This window comes from Gallus gallus, chromosome 1 (assembly GCF_016699485.2).
Source record: "Gallus gallus isolate bGalGal1 chromosome 1, bGalGal1.mat.broiler.GRCg7b, whole genome shotgun sequence".
Taxonomy (NCBI): domain Eukaryota; kingdom Metazoa; phylum Chordata; class Aves; order Galliformes; family Phasianidae; genus Gallus; species Gallus gallus.
The window spans coordinates 43,483,119-43,496,678 of NC_052532.1; the positions used below are offsets into that span (position 1 = coordinate 43,483,119).

The 13,560-nt window shown below is 40.1% G+C and overlaps 1 protein-coding gene across 22 annotated transcripts in view; it reads right to left on the bottom strand.

Annotated features, from left to right (window-relative positions):
- Positions 1-13,560, bottom strand: part of ATP2B1 (ATPase plasma membrane Ca2+ transporting 1) — a 58,402-nt gene that overhangs the window by 38,196 nt on the left and 6,646 nt on the right. For 3 of the 22 annotated variants that reach the window (XM_046944414.1, XM_046944436.1, XM_046944191.1), the window contains one exon: positions 7,148-7,197. The exons of the other annotated variants lie outside the window; for them this stretch is intronic. The gene's annotated coding sequence lies outside the window, so the exon portion shown is untranslated. The remainder of the gene's footprint in view (positions 1-7,147; positions 7,198-13,560) is intronic. 22 annotated transcript variants of the gene reach the window in all.

Consider the following 13,560-nt stretch of genomic DNA (forward strand, 5'->3'; position numbering starts at 1 on the left):
TTGCATTTAGGCAAAGGAAAAAATTCCATGCCAACTTTATTCTTTCTGTATTCAGGAAACAGTTAAATTTTAGATTACTCTCAGGAATAATAGGAAATATTTATGCCTAATGAGACCAAACCTGTAAAGACTTCTGTAAAGTCACTCTGTGTATCACTAATTCCTTACAAAGAGAATAGTACAAGTAATTTGGAAAAGTCTGAAGGCTTTCTTGCTAACTTGGACTAACTGCTATGCAGAAATACTACTAATAAATACTCTATTAGATAACTGAATTGTAAGAACAATACATAAACAGGTTTCCGTGGCAAATTATCCATTCATAATCCTCAAATTTATCATCCCTTCCTTTCCCAGTGATTATTTGTAACTAATAAAAAATAAAAACAAACCATAGATGCCATAAGAGCTAGGACATCCCCAGTGAGCACCAATGTCATTTGTTTTGCTCTTGTGTTTAAGGAGCTTCCTTCTTGTCCCATAACATGCCAGTTCAAGAGCTTTCATCTTTGAATTTTTTTGAAAAGCCTTTTGGAAATATAAGAACACCATTAATCCTTATCCTCACTCTTAAATCCTTACTCCTTGAAAAACCTAGAACTTGAAAGCTACACTAGCTTCCCTTGCACGCCATATTAATCCCTCTCAGACAGAAATACACCAAGAAAACTGGCTGAAGAGTTGTGAGAGAATCGCTTTCAGAAACTGCTATTGCATTTGCCATTCCTAAGGAGCTAAAGTTTGTTAATTCAAGTGTAGGTTAGTTATGACTTCATGCAGTTCTTTTTGAATTACTCACAAATCTCCTCCTCCTGGTGGTGGTGTTTTTTCTTTTTCCAGATTTTTGTTGTTGTTGTTTACTTTTTTTTCCCTGAGAATCTACTCTATTTGAATGAGATAATGTATTATATGGCTTTGCAGAAGTAAAGCTGTGTAACCTCTTGCAAACTTCATTAGATAATACTGAGCAACACGACAATTACTGGTTCACCACCAAAAATAAGGCAATAAATTTTCTTTGCAGAGTTCATTTCTTCAACGTGGGCAAGAAGTGTGCAAGCACTGTTTGTAAACAGTGCACAAAGCTACAGTTCCCATCAGTGTAACTCGAGGGGACCAACAGTATAGCTGTGCTACAACACTGAGGGTAAACCTTGCATCCAGAGACAGGTCTCCTTTGGCACTAAAAGCACAACAGACTTTCACCTTCTGTCGCTATTATTTCTGTTACTTTTATCCTTTTGCACTGGGAAGAGCTATCTACATTAAATGGCAACAGCACTAATAGTTGTGGTTGGATTTGATTATCTTTAAGGTCTCTTCCAACCTGTGCAATTCTATGATTCTATGATAGACGATGCAAAAGCCAGCCATCTCAATGGTCACACAAACAACACAGGGCTTAGCATATTTACTTCTTGTGTGAATTTTTTTATTCCTTCATAGCACCTCTCAGCCACTGAGAGACAATGCCTCATTTTGGGTTCTGCACCAAGTCCAACTCCCATGGGACATCCACCACTCCAAGCAGTTTTAGCACCTCTTCCTTTACTAAGTCTTTCTCTTGACCTGTCCCTGGGGGTGGTCAAGGCCAAGCTGGATGGAGCCCTGTGCAACCTGATCTAGTGGTTGGCAACGCTGTCTGCGGCAGGGGGTTGGAATTAGACGATATCTTTGAGGTCCCTTTCAACACAAGCCACTCTATGATTTTGTAGTGCTCTTGACTCTTTCACACCAGTGCCACCCACCATTTCCTTGATCAAGAACATTTTATTATTGTTATTATTTTATATATGTGTGTGTTTGTGTCTATTTATTTATTGTCAGCAAAAGGATCTTCTCCTCTGGACCCAAACTGTTAGAAAGCACTATATTCGCTCCCAAGCCTTCAGATCCAAGGACTGACGTCAGTCATACAATTTTCTATAGTTTAAATCTGGCCTATTTGCAGCCTGCACAAAGCAGAAGCTAAAAAGCATTTTTCCACAGCCACAAAATATAGTCAAATTTAAATATCGTGCATTCTGCTACTAAATGAACAAGTTGCATGGTAAGATTCCCCAGAAGATTTTTCACAAGACTATTTATTTGTATCAGTCCTAAAGGTCACATGGATACAACAACCTTAAAGGATACACATTCGGATACCTCTGAGAGCATCTTCACAGAACTACTATGTTGCTGACACCTTTAAGATCATTTATCTTCATTGAAGGCCTATTTTCCCTCTGTCATTTCAGGTAAGCGACATGTCACAAAACAAATCACATGATATATCTCTTTTCTACCAAGGCCGGACACTGTTTGAAGTGAACAGCTAATTTACCACACTGTCAAACAGCAGCTCACATAGATTTAGTCAACTGAACACTGAAGAGCAAGCAAAGTGCTGCCTGTTTAGGTTCAGTACCATCCTTATTCCATCAAGCAGGGAAATGTCATACTTCAAAAACCTTAACAACTACCTGGGCCTCCACCACTACTGCATGCTGTTATGGGCACTACAATGTAAGAATTACACAAAACTAGAGGGAAGATCTGAAGAGAAGTGGAGGTCCCTGGGTTTACTCAGCCCAAAGCAAAGGAGCTGAGGGGAGGCCTCATGGCAGCTGCAGCTCCTCACATGGAGCAGAGGGGCAACACTGAGCTCTGCTCTTTGTGATAGGGCCTGAGGGAACAGCACAGAGTCGTGTCACGTTGGGTGTTAGGGTAAGGTTCTTCACCAGAGGGTGGTCAAGACTAGAAGAGGTTCCCCAGGGCAGTGGTCATAGCACCAAGCTGCCAGAGCTCAAGAAGTGCCTGGACAATGCTCTGAGGCACATGGCCTGATTTTTGGGTGGTCTTGTTTGAAGTCAGAAGTTGGAGTCGACGATCCTTGTGGGTTCCTTCCAAGTCAGAATATTCTATGATTCCATGAATCTACAATTCGACAAATATCCTCTGGTCATGGATCATTGAAAATCCAAAAGAAACCTACTCTTTGGATCTGTTCCTTCTGAGATGCCTGGCAGAACAGATGTAAATTCCTAAACCATAATCCGAAGACTGTCTGGTCAGTTTTTCCCTCTTTTCTCTGTGTGAGAGTTGGCCAGTCTTAAATTGCTACAGTTAGTATGTATGCAGGTTGTACATAAGGTACCTTGACAACTGAATAGAAATCAAATGATTTAGTATAAATTTGTTATTATTATTTTGCCTACACACACACACACGTATGTGTGTATGTGTATATATATATATACACACACACTTTTTTTTTTTTTTTTAAAGTTGCACCACATATTTGTGTCCATCACCAAGACTTTCCTGCTCCCAGAATCCTGGGGTACATGTGAGAGCTGTCTGCTACTCCCCTCTTTTGAACGTGATCCTTGTGAGTCTCTTCTAACTTAGGATATTTTATGAATCTATGGCAGTGATGAGGACCAGATAATCATTTCCCTCACTTCCCTGCAGCACAAGGCTTTCAGGAATAACACAGAGAAGCAGCATGCTTAGTGTCTATTGCTTAGCTACCATTGATGCACATACTGAGACTTCAGTCTCATCCAAGGCAGTTCTGAACCCTCAGCAGTAACTCCACAGGGTTAGTTCAATACTGGTAACGTTGCTCTTATCAAAAGAGGCCATCTGAATTTGGAGACTGCTGCAATAAGTTCAGCTGCAGCTTATCCCAAGGACCAAGAGCCTATCCATTTATATAAAGGCTACAGATCATCACTGACTCAGCTGCATCAGACCTGTTTTGTTCTTTCTAACAGACAGCTAGTTCCCACAAGTGTTTATTTTACAGCAGTGCACAGTCATGTTCTTCTGCTTTTCCAGTCAGATTGTTTCCAGCAATAGCACAGAGCTTCTTTGAAGTAAGGGAACTGCAAAGGCATAGAATCAGCTTCTCAACAGACTTACATGAACCAATCAGCAACAATTACACCTTAGACCAACTCTGACTAGCCATTGTGGAAGGCACAAATTCTTCTAAGAATCAACATTTCTATGCCCAGCTTGTGGCTTTCGATTACTTCCTCAGAGCAACTGTAATCCCAAGTCTGACTGCAACACATTTCAGTTCAGCCCGTTTCTTTCCCCATGCAACCAGCCGGGTCACGCAGAGCAGCCCTGAAAAGCCGGAAGCTAAATTACATTTTTACCCAAGCCTTGCAGGTACCAAATTTCCCTTACTGCATCAAGAAGGTTCTGAGAAGCCAAGCACCTCTTCCAGCACCCAGTGAGACTCAGGAAAAGTTTCCCTACTAGAGGACAGTGCCCGAGAAGTGCATTCAAGATACCAGGAAACAATTACAATACAACACTTCAAAATAAAAGTTACCATGAGTTCCCACAAGCTCATACAGTTAGCAATTTGGTCCTCCTAGAAGTTATTTTGAAAGATGCAGGTATGTCTCCCTGCAAGCAGCCTCCTGCCTTCCTTCTTGGACATGTCTGAGAACTCTTCTAATTAAGAATCATTCTTGAAGTGTTTCCAAACAAACTACCCAAGGTAGACGAGATTTGGGGAAGAAAATGTAAGTGGGAAATCTGCTAGACTTCAGAGTACATTACATACTTCTTCAGTTAACTCTAGGCAGGCTAGCAAACTGGTTAAAAAGAACTGAAGCTTCTTATCAAGGAGTTCCACACATTGATAACTACGTGTCTTGTTTTAAGGCTATGTTGATTAAGGTCATTTAAGTGATGTCTATACTCAGGTCTGTATACTGCATCAAGTGGGTCTAGAAGCTAAGTTTTAGAGAAATTCCTAATTTCACTCCAATTTCAGTATTTTAAAACACTGCTGCATTCTCCTTTTCTAAAGGGAAGGGATACTTTAGAACAGATAGCAGTCTATGCCAACTTAGACAAGTTTATAGCACAACTTACAAACAATGGTTCCAGCTCATTTTCAGAACATAAGTGTTTACACTGAATGTTTACATGCTTTGTATGTTGCAACTGTAGATTCGTTACTGAAACTGGCATGCAAGTCTCTATTAACCTAAGCCTATTAACCAGCAAGCTTATTCTAAGTGTGATACAGCCCTGCTAAGGGATGCAGATATCAGCACGGCTCCATTCCTACCATTAAAATTTCTGTCTACACAAAGCAGCATGAAATTGTGGGTTTTGGGGGGATGAGTGAAAAACAATCAATCTTGTTGGTATTTGAGCACGTATCCAGCTGTTATCCATGTAAGAGAACCGTGCAATGTTATCAAGCAGCGTTACTGCCAGAAGTCAAGTTCAAACTAAGTGTAAAGGAACAAAATGTGAGACAGTTACACAGCTGTCTGTCAAAACCAGAAGGCAGTTCGAGGCATGTTGCCTCATGTATGTAATTAACACAGACCAGCTTGAGACAGCTTTCTTCCTTAAAACTCAAAAAACAGGTGCTTACTAAAACACTACTTCTTTTGTTGAGAAACCATTATTAAAATAGGACATTAGCTGTCAAAAGCATTTTTCACGGAGCAACTGTTTTCAAGTACTTAATTACCTCACAGTAAAACTGCTCAAAGAAAGCTTAAACAAAGCTATTTTAGGATATTTTATTATTTGAAGCTATTCTGAGAAGTTTCAGATACCTCCAAGTTAGGGAGTAAAAACCATATTAGGCCTTCCTAGAAAATGAAGCGTTTCCCTGTGCACTGAGAACTCGCAGCTGTTCTTGCCTGACAAGACTTGGGTTTAAAGTAAGCATTATTAAGTCAAAATTTACAGCCTCTATTAAGCAAGTCAGCAAGTTGTGGTTTACTTGTTAATGTGAACAACATTAAAATACATCTCTATATTAAAACAAAAATGATTTAGCATGCCCATGAAACTCTAAATTCTGACTGTAAGAGGACAGTCTTGTCATAGGGCTGAACGCTAGGGTCTTAACCTACAAAAGCACATCCAAATGGAAAAACTGGAAGAGTGGGATAAACAGTAGGGTGAGCACTTACTAATAGGGGAAATAAATAAATAAATAAATAAAAGAGTTGTTCTAGCTCCTGTGTGAAGATCTAAGCAATTGCCTGCTGTCACAGAGCCAAGCAGTCACTTTTAGGTACATCAGTGCCTAAAGGTACCTGCAGATACAGCCTCAGGTATACAGAAAGAGACATCTAACAGGAAGAGACAGCATGCTTGACTAGAATGAATTCTTAAATAAGGTTTGCATGGTAATCTCACAGCTCTGAAATATTTGGTAGTAAAATTCATGACTGTCAAATGTCTGGACAAAACACTGTGTTTTTCAGGAAATGCACCTTGCAGGTATGAAAAGCCAGAATACATCTTCAGACTTAGCAATAAGAAGCCAGGCTCTCCGCATTGTAAGGCTCGGGGGTTCTTGTTCAGAGATACCCTGACTTAACAAATGTTAAAAGGCAATCTAACTCATTTTTCCAGGGTTCCCAGACCTCTTACTGACCAGGATGGCATAGAAGGCTATTTCCTCAGCCCTCTGAAACTGTTACATTACACCAAATTCCAGAAAGCAAAAGTAACCAGAAAGGTAGTATGATACAGTAACAATACCAAAAAGAGAAGGAAACAGAATAGAACAGACTAGCATGTAAAGATGTCTGTTCAATTTCAAGACCAATTGCTTTGCCTGTGGATACAATACATATATCAAGACCTTGTTCAACACCTGAATTTCTTTCATCCTAAGAACTTTTATTTATTTTAAATGAGAATAAATGAACAGATACACAGAGCACTGTACTGTCCCCCCCCCGCCCCCCCCCATGAGGGGCTTCCAGATATTGTTTCTTCATGCACATGTAGTGTAAAATAACTACAAAACATAACTCCAAAAATAGGGCTCACGTGTATGCATACTTGTACATACGTTTAATGTTTTGGCTTGGATAGCCCCATCCAATCAATGACAAACAAAAACAGACCATATTCAAGTACAAAGGTATATACAACACCAGTGTTTACCATTATAGCAGGAGATAGCATCTGAGACACCTGATTAGCTTTCAGTAACTATTTGTTGACCCATTTTTCAGGAAAACCCCTCTTGCATTCTGCAACCAGCTTTTAAGTCAGCATTTCACTTACGCCTCTTTGAGAGGTACTACTTGGCTATTTAATCTCAAGAAAGTTATTTTTGCAGAACCAGCAGAGGGAGTACAGACATCATTTTACTTACCAGCTGTGGAAGAAGAAATACCTCATGTGAAAGCAGTAAAAGAACTGCACCTGCAAATGTTACACAACTGGTTTAAAAACAGGCTAAGAACTTCTGGCTTTCACATCAGCAGTGAGCAGAGCAAGTGATTTGTTTTCAGTCTAGTAGCCACATCTCAAATATTTGTATCTGACAATAACGTCAGGAGCAACTCTAACAGTAGTAACAATTACCTTAAGCCTGATGGCTTAACATGTCAGAAGAAAAGCAAAAAAAAAAAAAAAAACCGAAAAAAACAAAAACGTAGCTACAATTTAAGCTGGTAAACTGTATGGATTCTGCCATTTCTCATTTACAGGAAGGCTAAACCCCACTGGTGGTTCTCATCTTAAAAAGCAGTCCGCAAGAACTTTAGAGAGTGAGATACTTGAAGCTCAAGACAACTAACAAGCAGACAAGTCAAGAAGGTAGGGCACGCACTGTATCAGGTTAGAAACACAACAAGAGGCTCAGCCTTCCTGCTGGGTTCCCAAAGGCGCACACACAGTCACAAATCTGGTTTTCCACATCCTCTGAAGCAAAAGCTCTGCTTCTCTATTTAGCATTTTGATTGACCAGCCTGCTGTGGAGTTGGGGCAATTATAACTGAATAGAGTTGACACAGCAGTGGCTGTGAAAACGGCCTGAAAGTGGAACAGGCCTTAAGATAGATTGATAGCTTTTTGCCACCTTTTGAGCTCTAGGCTACTCTTCAGCACTAAAAAAAAAAAAAAAGGCAAATTTCAATCATTTTTAAACTTCATCTCATGTTTAAAAGCCTTTGACAGCTTCAATCATTAGATCTTTAATCACTAGCACTACCTTGCCAAGAAGAATGTCCCTAGAGCAATAGAATTTAGCACTTGCTTTAGGTTTAAAAAATAGGAAAAACATACTTTGATAATATAGATGGCTGCTCCAGCTCCCAACATACTACAGGAAAGTAGCTTCATTTTTCCGTTTTAGATTTGTTAAATGAGTAAGTCAGTGTGGGCCAAAAAGGTTCCTGTCTTGCAGATCTTACGGTTAAAGGTCATCTAGCTACAGTTTCTCCCTTGCATGGAGGAAGACCGCATTGTAGTTTTACTTTCAAAACACAGGACTTAACCACCACTTCCTTTTACACTGTCCTGTTCCCAAGACCATGGTCAGGATGCACAGTACACTTTATGCAGAATAATGACAGCATGAAAAACCCTGCTTCTTCTGATACAAGATGATATATACGAGGATCAAGATAAACCATACTCTCAGGAAATATGTGTTTTTCAAAAGACATTGCTGAATTCAACATCTGAGAAGCCAGACAGGTGCTATAACCAAGATTAATACAAGGAATTTATGTTCATGTAGCAATTTATTGGTTGAATATAATGCCAGACACGTAGTTCATCCTGCAACTGGTGCCTCATTAATCTCTTAAGTAATTTCTTAAAGAAAAAAAATAGAAAAGGAATAACTTGAAGAAACAAAGAACTGTTTCACTGACAACAATATGTACTTCACCTCAAGCTTCTGTATTACTCCTAAAATAACCCACAGGTAAGCACATCTTTGTGCTTAAAATGCTTTTTACATTTTAGCAACTGAGACTTCTAATCAGTAACTTACAGAGCAATTCATTTATGAAATAAGTGGGGTAGGAAAAAAAAAGCACTGAAACACTCATTAAAACATTGGCACGTATGGAGTACTTTTTTCTTGTACAGCTCTGTGGAATTTGCTGTAGAAAGATATCCAACAACTACATGTAAATATATGTAAAGTATCAATGAAGGTCTGCTGTTATCTCCATTTTAACTTGGAAAGCTTAACACCTTTAGTATGCTCCTGTGCCAATTACTGATTCCAGTACTAATGACTCCCTAAAATTTTTACTTAAATAATTAGAAATAGCACGTAGCTGATGAAAGAACTTTACTTTTTAGAAAACAGTTCCAGTTTTTTTCTTCTCCATCCCAACTTTTCTTTTATCAAATGGAGAACCTGCGCTGACATTTGTTATTTGGATTACAGGGGTTAAAAGTTTACATTCTTACCATTATGTGTAAGATCCACCTGACCAAACAGTAATGCTAAGGTGGGTACCGTAGGCTTTTTTCCTCCCCATATTGAATTAGGAAAAGATTTAGAACTCCTGCCAAAAGATCAAATTCAGCTGTCTAGGACACAATCTAAAACAGTCACACGAATCTCATCTCAGCAGTACTTATGCCTCTTCAGTAGCAGAAGAGGCCTGGAGTGACTAGTTTCAGTTTTTGAAGTGGTTATGCAAGAGGCAAGGATTGCACTACCAATGCTAACAGCATGAATTAGCATATCGAGCAGATACATTACCATGTAAAAGCAGGCACATGCAAGAGTGAGGATGTGGTTTCACAGTTAGTTTAGGAATATCCGAACTCAGCCTGCTGCCAGAAGGTATAGCCCTGTGCCCTGGCTTGTGCAGGCACTAACGCTCACCTGACTACAAGGTCAGGGAACAGACCTAGATGAGAATTAGTGACAAGAAGACAGAAGCAATGCATGTGGCTCCTTCTGAAGGTCAATGGGCTGGCAGAGGTTGCCCCGTCCCAGAGCAGCACATATTTCAGTAGCACAAGCCAACCATAGAAGCTCTTTTCCTCACCTCTAAGCTCATCCCTGGCCAAACAGAAAACAAAGTCTGGTTGCACCTTCTTAACAGTATCACAGAAAAGACCACAATATTAATATGTTCTTCATCCTCCTTCTCTCAAGCAGCACAGTCAGCTTGCTCTGCCTCATGTACACAAGGTCCCTAACTATCTTAAGTGACCCTCTGCTAGCTTCTGTTTGTCACAGACATGTAAAACAGAACATCATCTCAGATGCTGCCTTGAGAACACATCTTTTCTCTTGCACCACACAGACTACAGTCTGGCTAATGCTGCTTTGGGTGGGTTAGACCTCACCAGCACTTGGTCAACTCCACACCCACTTGTTTGTTACAAGATCACATAGTGGTTTTAGTTGGAAGGGACAGTAAATCCCATCTAGTTCCAGTCCCTGGAGGCAGGGGTGCCACCCACTAGATCACGCTGCCCAGAGCCCCATTCAACCTGCCCTCCAACACTTTCAGTGATAGGGCATTCACAACTTTGCTGCACAGTCTGTTCCAATGTCTCACCAATCCCATAGAAAAGAGTTTCTTCTTAATATCTAATCTAAATCTACTCTCTTTCAGTTCAACGCCATCAGCTCTTTCCTTCCAGTAAGACTCCCTGACAGCAAATCCCTCTCCAGTGTTTTTGTAGGCCTACTTAGAAGGTAATCATACCCGAGATGCCTGAGACTTTCTTTAAAGACCTCCCCAACCAGAGGCCCCTGACCCGAAAGTGCCACATGAAACAGTTACACTCAAGGCATAGGACAGCAGGCATGGCTCTGCTGACCTTCCAAAGGCTGAAACATATTACACCATCATTACACAGTCTGATTTTTTGCCTGCAGCAAAGCAAGCACTTGGCATGGCTAAGTCCCAGGACAGCCACTACTTTGTCTGCCTTCACCCACAGGGATATGGGCTACCTAGCAGCCCAATACTGGACACATATCACTATTTCCAGCTACTCTGAACCACTGCAGCTAAGAAAGACTATGGAAAAGCTTTCTAATTTGTCACCTCAACCACATTCAGGAGGAGCCTCTGGCAACACCTATTAGAAGCTTGCAATGAACTCACCTGGTTTTACGACCAAACAGTATCTACTTTGTGGACTTCAAGCCACATTGCCCAAGATTAATAACACAGTTTTGTTCTCCATATTCATTTCTTTAGCTTTAAATTATGCAATAGAATGGGAACAAAAAACTTCAGTCTGTGCAAATTCAGCATTTTAGTTTGGGACCAATAAGTCCACCATTTAAAATAGTGCAATATCTTTCCAGAAAATATAAAGTAATATCTTCAAGCATACATGTATTGTATTTTTCCATCTGGTAAACTGATTTCCTGTGTTTTGGGGCAGCCTAAGTTCATCCTGTAACTTTAGGATGTCCAACTTCACATAATTGAAACAACCTAAACAACATTTTCTGAGGGATTTTCTTGAAGCTGCTGTCCAGTGTTGGTACCAGCACTGCTGGTAAGAGGAAGCCACATGCGAATTGCTCACTCACAAGCAAATTATATCCTTACCACTGCTTGATACACTTATTTCATTTTCAGATACGCACAGTCGTACTAAAGCTAATTCAAAAAGCTCCTATAAAGCGGTGTGTGCTGAGTGGCTGTTTCCATCTTATGGGCAGCTCCACTCAGAGTGTCTCCACTAACAGAAACCAACTAACAAACAAAAAATAACAAAAAAGGCAAGAGACAAAGCTTTTCTCAAATTCCAGGTAGGTACAGCTTGAGTTCAGAAACAAGCCTCTAGATCTGCTGTCGCCACAGTCAGATACACCACCTATCAAAACACACTGCTGAAACAGGACTTCAGGAAGACTTGAAGGCATTTCTCTATGTAAAGTAAGCTCACTGTCAGATGTGAAGATAGCTGCCACTTAACTGTATGGATTTCAAAGCCAAAGCAGGTGAAAACAAGCTGAAGTGATCTGAGTTGTTAACAAAGCAGAAGTAAGACAGCTGGAATCAGTGAGTTACCAGCAGCGTAATACCTGCCCTACCCTCTCAAGCTGTCAGTCTCCAGCTTCTCAGATACATATATTTGCAAGCTATCTGGTACAGACACTGCTAGCCAGTTTAAATCATTTAATGTTTTACACTAACTCACAGGGGTGAGGTTGCTAGACAGTGTTCTAATTTAAGTATTGATTTGCATTATGTTCCATAGGCTTCAAAGTTTTGTACTACCAACTTCATTCCCAAAGTGAAGAACAAAAACAAAATTGGCAGATCCAAGCAACATGAAAAAAAATATATATGTACAAAGTGACTCCACAGTAATAGCAATAGCATCTATATGGAAGTGAAAAAGAAAAACATTCAGTGTGCATATTAACCTTCTGCTTAGTACCTCAATAGTCAGGGGAGATTCAAAAATACTACCCGTTCTAAGATAACTTAAGGGCTGGTGATACCTGCCATGTTTTCTACCCATTTACTGCTTCTATCTCCTCAGTCTTACCTAAGCAAAACCTCAGAAAGCAAGTCTGGATGCACAGTATGAATAGTGGTTCTTTATTTACTCCATTGCAGCATTAGAAACCACTAAAGCATACAGCAAACGGATCGCAGTATTCTTTATAATTCTAATTAGTGCAAAGATTTTTATGGATAAATTTGAACCTTTTTCTGGAAAGCCATTAGTTGACAGCTGGCTCTCCAGTGGCTTTCCAATCTGCTGTCGGAGCAGCCACTTTGGCCTTTTTATGTGAAAAGGTTACTGCTTTCCAGCAAGTAGTTTCACCTGACAGATAGACAAGGACACGCATTTCCAGACCAGCTACCTAAACACTCACTCACTATGCTGCTTACCTCTTGTGAGTCTTGCCTCTCACCTCCTGCCACAGGGAATGCATTTTCTGCACAAGATACAAGAACAAGTAGTGCAGCAAGCCAAAGGGGCAACAGAGAACAACTAGCAAAAAGGAAGGGAAAATTACAGACCAGCACAGAACAGGGTGGAAGTGAAAAAGGCTATCTGGCCACCTCAGCCACGCTAACTAATCTTCCATACATGGTGACAAGCCAAAGAGGGAAGCAGAGAAGAGGTTGTCTTGCTGTCCTTGCAGTCTCTTGGATAATGCTGATCAGCATAGCTGCTGGAGAAGGCCATGGTACAATCTCCAGAATAAGAAGAAATAAAAAAGAAAAAGAAAAAAAAAACAAACAAGCATCTTAATGTTAATAAAAGTGATTAGCAATTATTTTGTTTAAAATTTGAAAGATTAATTTATTGGAACATCCACCATGTAAGCTCTCTCTAAGTCTCTAAGTTTGTGAGGAATAACAGTGACCATCTTCTTCATGTTTTATTATATTTTACAGGTCTTCCAAAAGAAAATTTGCAGTAGCCACAAGATTTACTGCTAGTTGCTAAGCTCTTTGTGTCAACTAAGAGAAGAGCACTACAGCTATTCCTTTCTATGGTAGTAAAATTCCATTATGCACAGCTGATGCATCTCTTCTTCCACTTTCCCTCAGAAGGAGCTAGCAGTTGTTTTCAATTTGTTTCAAAACCAGGGAGATATTCTGACTTACAGATGTAGTTTATTCTATCATGCACAGCTGATCTCTTCTTTTTTCTGGAGAGCTCTTACTACACAAGACCCAAGTAGTCTTGGTTTTTGTTTGAAATGCAGTTGCTCAGGGAGCCAAAGAAGATGCCACAAGCAGCATATTCCCATATTTGCACAGACACAGGAGTAACCCTCAAAGAACCATGCAAACAGACAGTCACTTGTCAAATGGT